Below are 10407 nucleotides of genomic sequence, written 5' to 3'. Positions count from 1 at the left end.
AACACCAAGAAGATCCCATGCTACTGATGCAATTAATAGCAGTGGCTATTCCCTAAGTAAAATTGATTAATAGCAGGTAATGGACTTCTCCTCCAAGAACTTATCCAATCCTTTTTTAAACCCAGCTACACTAACTGCACTAACCACATCCTCTGGCAACAAATTCCAGAGCTTAATTGTGCGTTGGATGAAAATGAACTTTCTCTGATTAGTTTTAAATGTGCCCCATGCTAACTTCATGGAGTGCCCCCTTTCCTTACCTTTGGGCAGGTGTGTTGTCCCGCATCCTAAGGAGCTCCCTTATCTGATCACCTCGTACCTTTCTTTACCTGTGTGCAGGTGTGGGGGTCCTGCATCCTACACAGCTCCCGTGTCTGATCACCTCATACCTTTCGTTACCTGTGTGCAGGGGACCACAAGGGAAAGAGAAGAGTCCGCACAACATTTAACACAGAACAGCTTCAGGAACTAGAGAGGGTCTTCCAGGTTACACACTACCCGGATAGCTACACACGTGACCAGCTAGCAGCAAAGGTCAACCTTCCAGAAACCAGGGTCCAGGTATGTTCAACTGTCTGGAGAAGGCAAAAGAAGCATTCAAGCATCCAGCTGATGGCACTTACAGAAACTAATTAAAGATTGGTCCCTGCAAAACTCTGGGTAATGACGACAAATACGGCACAAGAATTCAAGTGGCCATTTTTGTATCATGTAATTGGGATTATATTGCCTAGCGTATGAATTTATGTAAACAAGTACTTCCATAGGCATTTAGCGTACCTAGAAAAGAAAACGTTTAAATTCAGCGATTGACTGCGCTTGAAAATTAGAGAAGTCCTTCAGATGTTGCAGTAGTCACTTTGTGGTTAATGCATCAGATGTGTTTATTAGCTATATCTCGGCCGCCTTACCTTTGAATAAATAATAAAAAGAGTCAGGAAGGCAGGACTGAACCCTAAGGCTGGCGGTAATGCCTGCTTAGCCTGGCCGTTCCTGGCGGTAATTATGCCATGCTCCCTAAATCAGCTTTGTGCAGTGAATCCAGGTTGGGAATGGGTGGGCGACAGAAGAGCAGACCTGATATGGGAGAAGCGCGTCATCTTTTGATTCAGGCCCGCCTGTCACATTAAATATAAGAAAAACCACCTGACCTTTTTTTTTTACCATATTTAATTTAATATTGGGATTTTGAGGCTGGCCTTTCCAAATAATGGTCAAGGCAGCTTACCACGTTTTTTTTCCTTAGAAATCAGGTGCAATAAGTCTCTGCCCGAGTGCCTGAGAGAACAGGAAATAAAGTGACTCGACCAAGGTTACAAGTCGCGTCAGTGCAGAAAGTGAGATTTGAACCCTGGTCTTGCTGGCTCCCAGCCCAGTGCTCTAAGCCACTCTAAAGTGGCTTACGTATAACATGAAAGTCCAATAGCTGATGAGAAATGGTTATAGCTAGCCGCTCCCTGCTCTTCCCTCCCCCACCCAGAGGGACGGGTAGTACCACGATCGGCTGGCGCACGGGGCACTCTGATCCCTAAGGTCACCCCTGCCTTTGCATTTAGGGGCCTTACTGATAATGCTCCCCAAAAGGAGCATTCAGGGCACCGGGGCATTTTCAGACACGCATAAAAATTCATTCCGTGCTTCTTCCTCCACAAACCACAGATCTGGTTCCAGAACCGGCGAGCAAAGTGGAGGAAATATGAGAAACTGGGAAACTTTGGAGGCCTTCAGTACCTGACGGAGATAGATTTGATCCCGGCTCCAAAACCGGATGATACGGTAAGTGTGAAGAAGGCAGGAAAGTGGTGCGTATAAGAACATATTACCAGACGCAGCGAGCGAAGCAGACAGCCAGCACGGGATAATGTCATCTGCATATTCTACCACAGTAAGGAACACTGGAAGGAAATTCTTCACTTGTTCCTATGGCTGAAGGGTCCCTGATTGACGCCCCAATCCCTTTGCACGTCCTGACCAGGATGGAGATTGGTGTGGAGGAAGCACTCCAGCTTCCCAGGGAAGGGGAGATACAAGGCCTCACTCTGCAGGCAAACCTCTTGGTTAAGTCTAAGCAGCTTCAGCCTAGGGCTTTTGTTCGCACGCTAGGTTTGCTTTTATGAGGACGGCAGGGGGCAGGTGTTGCTGGACCAAGAGCATTCCTGGAGACCACAGCTAAAAGACCTCAGTGGTGGAACTGGATTCTTCCCTGTTTCATGACAGGTGTGCAGGGACCCCAAAATATGTTGGCTGTACAAGACCTCTGGGTGGTGGGGGAGACCTGGGGAATTTCATGGTTACCTTGTTTGTAAAAATGATTTAAATATTTTGTGCATGAAGTACTACTAAAAGACCATTGGATGATATTTTATATGGTGAACATTGTATTCAATGGATGATGTATTTGTGGGGAAATGGTGTGTATGTTCCAGTGGCATAGCCATGAGTGGGCCACGGCCAATCCATATTGGATTCAGGCCCACCCAATCAGCATTAACCAGTTGCCCAAGAATTAAGTCCCTATCGCAGGGCCGCGGTGGACAGGACCAGCACTGCCAGGTGTGGAAGCGGAGAAGGCCTGGAAGGCCACCGGTGGACCCCATCCCACTGGAGGTTGAAGTAACTAGAGGCCTAAGAGGCTGCCAGTGGATCCCATCCCACCGGCAGTCAAAGAAAAAAGTTCTGAGAGGCCACCAGTAGACCCCATCGCACTGGCATCAAAGTAAAAAGATGACCCTGCTGAGAGAGAGCCAGTTCTGCTGCTTCACCTCCATGCCGGCCCTACAATTTTGTGTTTGTGAGTGAATGAGATCCTGACTGAATTGTGTGTATGTGAATGGGATCCTGCCTGAGCTGTGTGTGTATGTGTGGGTGTGTGAATGGGAGCCTGCCTAGGGTGTGTGTGTGTGTGTGTGTGTGAATAGGAGCCTGTCTGGGAGTTTATGTATCTGTGTAAATGGGAGCCTTCCTAAGTGTGTGTGTGAATGGAAGTCTGCCTGCCTGGGGGTGTGTGTATGCATGTGTGTGTGAGAGAGAGAGAGAACATGAGAGTGGGAGCCTGTGTGTATGGGAGTGACAGCCTGCATGTGAGAGAGCGCATGTGAGAGCCTGTGTGTTTGTGTGGGAATGAGAACCTGTGTGTGAGAGAGAATGTAAGAGTGAGATGCTTTGTGTGTCTGTAGGGGGGGGGGAAATGGGAGCCTGCATGTGAGAAACAACATATGAGATTGGGAATTTGTATGTATAGGAATGGGAGCCTGTGTATAACAGCATGTAAGAGTGAGAGTTTGTGGCATGGGAGCCTGTATGTGAGAGATCATATGAAAACGAGAGCAAGAGTCTGTGTGGCGGAGGGAGTAGGAACCTGTATGTGAAAGAGAGCATATGAGAGCGGGAGCCTGGGTGAGAGAGTGTGTGGGAGTGGGAGCCTGTGTGTATGTAAAAGAGCATGCAAGAGTGGAAACCTGTGTGAGAGAGTCTGTGTGTATGTGTATGTGTATAAAGGAGGAAGGAAAGAAGAGGAGAGAGAAGAAACAGAATAAAAGAGACCCTGAAAAAGGAATTAGGAAAAGTCAGACAAAGGGAACAAGAGACTGGAATCAACTGATTAGAAAAATAAGATCAGACCCCAAAGATAAAAAAAAATGATTTTCCCTTTCAGCATTTGCAATATGCTATCTTTGGAAATGTGCATTTCTTATATATTTGTATTTTACTGTTTCTTCAGTATTCTAGTATTCACAGAGGCTGAGGCTGATTTCTCAGGCTTTCCTCTTCAGTTTTGTCTGCATGATTGTTTGTAACTTGTAGTCCCTCATGCTGTATTAGGTAAGGGTCTGTCTGTTGCGCATGTGTGACAGAGGTGCAGTATTTCTGCTAGTGTGTAGTTTCTCTGTAGGGATTTGTAGCAGTTCGGCTTGTTCTGTTTGCCCACTAGGTGGTGTATTAGTGTTCTAGGGCTTGGTGTTATATTGCATTGCTTCCTTTTTGTAGATAAAGTTGCTGTTATTTGAGTCCTGAGAGTTACTGTTGTTATGGTATGGTATGGCAAGGTTCTAGGTGGTTTGTTTGTTTTTTTTTTGTAGGGGTCTGTCTTATTTTCCAAAGTGTTTGGCAGTGGAGGGAGTTTGTTTTGCTGTGACTGAGGTGACACCAGAATTTGAATTTTTTTTTTTTTTTTGCATGTCCTAGTTTTGTTCTGCACCTGTTGCAAATCTACTTATGATGATTATTATGATTATTGCTGTTTTATTGTAGTTATGATAGTCTCTGCATTTTTGGAAAAAGGATTCATGAAAGAATACATTGATATTTGTTTTATTACATGATTGGATCTGATGTTTCTGTTAAGTGTTCTTTGTTTACTTTTTACATGATGTGCATTTATAAACTGTAATAAATATAAACTAAATTAATACAGAATAATACAGTATTTTTAATGTTGGTAAGTGCTTGAAATAGAATTAAAATATTTTAAAGCATCACTCATGATACAACTATTGTGTCTGTGGCTTGGCCAGTGAGGCATTTGTGCTTGGAGTATCAAGGACTGTGAGTTTGAATCCAGCTTTGGGAAACAGGAAGGGAAGTTGAAAGAGGGTACTAGTCAGAATTTTGTTGGTGTGGATTACAAACTGGTTGATGGAAAAAAGACAACGGGTGATGGTAAACGGAACCTACTCTGAAGAGAGAATGGTGTTAAGTGGAGTGCCACAGGGATTGGTGTTGGGACCAGTTCTGTTCAACATCTTTGTGAGCGACAATGCTGAAGGGATAGAAGGTAAAGTTTATCTATTTGCGGATGATACTAAGATCTACAACAGAGTGGACACGCCAGAAGGAGTACAGAGAATGAGATGGGATTTAAGGAAGCTGGAAGAGCGGTCAAACATATGGCAGCTGGGATTCAATGCCAAGAAATGCAGAATCATGCATCTGGGGCGTGGTAATCCAAAAGAACTATATGTGTTGGGGGGTGAAGGGCTGATGTGCACGGAGCAGGAGAGAGACCTTGGGGTGATAGTGTCTAACAACCTGAAGTCAACGAAGCAGTGTGACACGGCGATAGCCAAAGCCAGAAGAATGCTGGGCTGCATAGAGAGAGGAATATCTAGTCAGAAAAGGGAAGTGATAATCCCCTTGAATAGGTCCTTGGTGAGGCCTCACCTGGAGTACTGTGTTCAGTTCTGGAGACCATATCTCAAAAGAGACAGAGGCAGGATGGAGGTGGTTCAGAGAAAGGCGACCAAAATGGTGGGTGGTCTCCATCAAATGACTTATGAGGAGAGGTTGAAGAACCTGAATATGTATACCCTGGAGGAGAGGAGGAGCAGGGGTGATTTGATACAGACTTTCAGATACTTGAAAGGTTTTAATGATCCAAGGTCGTCAACAAACCTTTTCCATTGGAAACAATTTAGTAGAACTAGGGGTCATGATTTGAAACTCCAGGGAGGAAGACTTAGAACCAATGTCAGGAAATATTTCTTCACTGAGAGGATGGTGGATGCCTGGAATGCCCTTCCGAAGGAAGTAGTGAAGACTAAAACTGTGAAGGATTTCAAAGGGGCATGGGATAAACACTGTGGATCCCTAAAAGGCTAGAGGATGGGAATAAATAAAAAAGCTGAACTGGCACGGAGCGGCAGTTACTACCCTTGGGAGAAACATGGGGGTAACCTGCACAGAGCGGCAGTTGCTACCTTGGGAGGCTTGCTGGGCAGGCTAGATGGACCATTTTGATCTTTTTCTGCCGTCATTACTATGTTACTATGTTACTCAGAAATCCATTGTAGGGTGCATGCTAAGACATTATTTATTGATAAGAGTACAACTAGTAGGGCCTAGACCTGTATGTCAACTGCCCACCCATGTTAACCTTGGGCCCCCGCAAAATTCAGTTCCGGCTATGCCACTGGTATATTCCCTTAAAGAGGTGGGGTTTCTGATTGGGTGACTAAGTTGTAGCGGGAGCTATAAACGTGGAGACGTTTGGTGAGGTTTGGCCCTTTTTAATTCCTGCCCTTATCAGAAGAGGGACGGGAAAGAGGGACTTTCAGTATGTGAACTGCTGGGGTAGCCAGCCCTTGGGCTGGCAGAGCCCAGGACCCTCTCAAGTGGGACTGGAACCGTGTAAGGGCTCTTCCCCTTAATGGGAGAGGCCCATGGCCATGACGTGGCATAGAGTGGATTGTTTTTCCTCCTCCTGAGGAACTAACCAGTAGGTGGAAGAAAAACTAGCCAGGAGGCAAATGGAAGAGGAGGTCCTTCTTCCCTCTGAAGAAGCAGGCCAGAAGTTCAGGAGTGGGGTGAGTTCCAGAGGAGGAGTGCCCCAGTGATCTGAGGAACTTGCCCCAGGAGAAAGGTGGGGTGGAATTCCAAGGAAGATCGATGACCAGCAGGTGAGTGAGTAAATCTTGTAACCTGAAGTTGCATTTGGTTCCCATTGGATGTGAATGTTGACAGGGGTGTGCTACAGAGCAAACCCCACTCCGTAACCGAGGTTGGGATAGAAGTGTAACTTAGACAAAACTTGTTGAAAGAATGCTCCCAGAATTTCCTGATGTCTTGTAAAATGCTGTTGGAAGCCCATGCATTTCTGATGTATTCGGTAGTTCACATGTAATCTTGCTTCACATCCATGTATATAGTTGCTGGCTGGTTCATCCAGGAAAAATAAAGTTAATTGTTTGGAACTCTGAAACTCGGTATCTGCTCCACTTATTCAGCCAGCACTGGGGCTCAGAGTTCATGGAGGGGTGTTGATGGGTATCCTCCCTCTTCTCCAGTCAGTACAAGAGGAGAATGGCATTAGATACTAATCCTGCTGTTACCATTAAGGTCTACTTCACCACTGCATGACCAAACTTTAGAACCCACCGCACAAATTTGGAAGGGAAGACCCTTAAACAATAGTGAAACCCCCATTCCATCATTTTATGTTATCCCCGTCAGGAGGTTACACAGGAATGTGCAGCTGGGACAGGTCCCAATTCACGTCAGATGAAAATAGAGGAGGTTAAATAAACAAACAAAATCTAACAGTTTGACCAACAATTCTCTTTTCTCTGTCCATTGCAGGGTTATAGTTTGATGCCCAGAAAACTTGCCAGCACAGATCCACCTTTGAGGCTTTATTCTCCCATCCAGGCACTGGTGCCAGGGATGTTGACACTCACTCCACCACACATGCACTCATTGCCGAACCCCAAGCTCCAGCTTTCCTTTGATTGCTTTCTGCCGTACTACATGCCACTGCTGTTGAAGACTGAATGAAGCAGCATCTGTGCCACATCCACCTAACAAAGTGTTCTCTGTGGCTGCGGACGCTGAAAATGATGGCAAATTAGTGAAATCTTCCAGCCCGATATTTGATTTCCTGCACAAGATGTACAGTTGAGACTTGAACCTGGGACCGTTGTGCTCTTAACGGCAGTTCCACCGAGCAGGCTAAAGGGAAAAGACCGAGTTTTCCTCCAGCCCAGCCAGCAAAGCTGGAATAATATTTCCCAGGTGTATTTCTGACCGGAGCTACCATATCTTCCTGCAGTTTGCAAATATCACACCACTGGTGGAATCTGAGATTCGTAGATGCTCCATCTGAGATCAACGATGTTGTTAAAAATGGGCTTCTTATTTTTCTAGGTGTACTGCAGCATATGAGACTTGCTTGGCGCCATATCCAAAGGTGATGCCATGTTAGGGCAGCGAACAGTATCATAGTTGCTAGGTCTCAGAGAAGCTGGTAGGTATGGCCAGCTTATGCGAAACGTGGAAAAGTCATCACATTTCCGTACAGTGACTTTTCTGCTTCCTCCAAGTTCTAGGCAAGAAACTTTACCATGTTTGGCACAAGATGAGCTTTTACATTACACACATCACAATGTATCGAACACTATGGCGTCACTGGAATCACCTAAGTAAGATTTAAGAAGAGTTGGCAGTAGAGCTAAGCATTGTAGACTTCTGGTGTGATTCCTGAAGCCATGCTCAGTTGCTGTGCCTTAGACTTCTTGCTTTCTCTAGCCCATGCACAGTGGATACTTGTACTTTGTTGTGAAGACTCTGCAAGATAATAAGATATTGGCATGGCTGAAATGTTCATATGAAGGCACTCTAAGGAATGAACAGTGTCTGATACTGGAGACATAAGCTTCTCTTCCATTTTCAAAGTTGTCTTCTAGACGTGGCTGCATGCGTGGGTCAGACGTGCCGAGATCCTGTTCAATGAAAGGTGCTATTGAAATGCAAAACCATATTAACAGAATCAAAATTTTATTACATATCTGCATGGCTATTGTGATTATTTGGCATTGCAATCACTTGGTGTGGCCCTTCTGGAAAGACAGAATTGTAATTCTTCTCGTCACATTGACTGCAGTCACCTAGTGTTCTCTAAGTGGAACTCAACAAAGCTACAGATTCAACCTCAGTAGAGGGGAATCTACCTGTTTTGTTGGCCCAAAATATCATGTTTCTATATCCTGAGGGTAGCCAGATGACCATATGCTTACTATGGATAAGAAGGTGATTCACTGGGTCTCTCACTCCCTAGAGAGAACAGGTGACAATTGTGGTTTTATTCCTATTTCTGGTAACCAATGAGTCTGTTTGTTGATAATAAAAGCTAATTTAATTGACTGTACCGACAGGACAATTTTTTATCATAGGCATCATGATTCAAAGACTTGGGATTCTTTCACCAGCTTACAGGTCACCATTTAGGATTGCCTTCCAAAAACCTGGTAGAAATCCTACTCAGAGTCACACCCCATTGGATTATAGAACATCATTCATGCCTTAAGTCGGGTCGCTCCAAGGCTCCTCTGGTCGATCATTGGCAATCTAATAATCATAACACGAGGTGGTAATGTGTCTCTTGCACTCACGCGCACGGAACAACGCTGGATTTTTAAATTAAATTCCCTAACCCCTTTGGGGTCTTAATCGCGAGGTGGAGAGGTCGTCTTTCTTCTAGCTTCTCTTTCTCCTTCTTGTTTTTCCTGCTCCTTATTGAACATTTTTTTTCTCACCTTCTCCTGCCCCCTCCCCCCTTTTCCCCCACTCCCTCCTTCCCCCTTCTCCCCCTCCCCTCTTTCCCCCTCTTCACGATAACCTCCCCCTTGTCACTCTTTGTTCTGCATATTCCGGTTGCTGAGCTTTAGTCACGTGTTCACCATTTGGCGCGTGTTTTTCCTCCTTATTTTAGGCGCAGAAAGCACTTCTCCGATTGTTATAGCGCCATTTAGAACTCCCGGCACAGAGGTTCTTCAGTAAGGTCCTTTTATCCGGTTATTTCTTTATGTTTTCTATCCACTTTGGATCAATCTCTTACCATGTTAACTTTATCCTTGACTTATTCTTTTTGCATTCAGTTCAGCGGTGAAGTTTGTTTAGATCAAGCCTAAGCTCAAGTTTAAAACTCCCTGTCTCAATTAAGCACTTGTTTAGTGCTCGTCAAGGTAAGTGTGAGTTCCTTCGGTGTCTTGAGCCGGGGTCTCGGCGTGACGCTGTTCTTCTTTCCAGTCACAGCTTGTTTTCTCTCCTCTTTTATTTTCACGGTACAGAAGATGCCTCCTCCGGGTGGCATTCTCGGGAGTTGTGCACTGCAAGTTTCGCGGTGCACATTCCTCACAGTATGTTTCAGGTTTTGCACCCTTCAGACTGCTCTTGGGATTGCTGCATTATAATCAGTTCACTCACCTTAGCGCTTTCGATCTATGGCTTAGAATTCCTTCTTCCCTCCTTTTATATATTTTTCTCTTTTTTTTATTTTAATTTTCCGTATAGCTTAGAATTTTACTCGCTGCAGGCTCCGTGCAATATCCATTGGACTTCAGGGGTTTTTTTCATATCCTTTCTTGAGTTTATTCAGCACTGGATGCCAACCTTGATGGGGTTTTCACCATGTTTTTATTTTTCTCAATTTTCAGTTTTCAAGTGATTCGGTAGATTACCCTAGTAAGTTCTCAAGGTTTATGTACTTTTATTGGTTTAACTATTGTTCAGCTGGCAGCTTTATCCCTTTTTCCTTTCTTTAGATTGCATACAATCAACCCAAGGTATCCTGCATCACGATGCTTTAACCCTTAAGGTTCTTATGTTTTTCTTTCCTCTCGCCCCCCCCCCCCCCCCCCCCCCCCATTTCCCCCTGGGCCTTCCCTTGTGGAATTGTTAATTATTTATTATTTTTGACTGTGTTCGCCGACCTGCTCAATATTTTGTTTACCTTTTTTGCTTTATAGACTCAGACACGTTGTGGTCCCCCTGACGCAGCCCCTGATGCGAAACTCGGCCGTGTGGGGGCCCTTGTGTGTATTATTGTGTGACTGTTTACTTGAAAATATGTACCACTTTGGTGATTGTATGTACAATTAAAATGTCCATATTGTTAAGAGATATTGACCAGTAGAT

At 44.8% G+C, this 10407-nt stretch overlaps 1 long non-coding RNA gene across 1 annotated transcript; it reads left to right on the top strand.

The window, feature by feature from the left end:
* Positions 1–365: 365 nt before the first annotated feature.
* LOC115089587 lies at positions 366–9008 on the top strand. Its single transcript, XR_003856181.1, has 3 exons — positions 366–561; positions 1660–1776; positions 7075–9008. It is a non-coding gene; the product is annotated as an uncharacterized LOC115089587 (long non-coding RNA).
* The last annotated feature ends 1399 nt before the right edge of the window (positions 9009–10407 follow it).

The sequence above is a fragment of the Rhinatrema bivittatum genome, chromosome 4, assembly GCF_901001135.1.
Source record: "Rhinatrema bivittatum chromosome 4, aRhiBiv1.1, whole genome shotgun sequence".
Taxonomy (NCBI): domain Eukaryota; kingdom Metazoa; phylum Chordata; class Amphibia; order Gymnophiona; family Rhinatrematidae; genus Rhinatrema; species Rhinatrema bivittatum.
The sequence above is the reverse complement of the archived record's forward strand: the minus strand, read 5'-3'. Positions and strand labels throughout refer to the sequence as shown.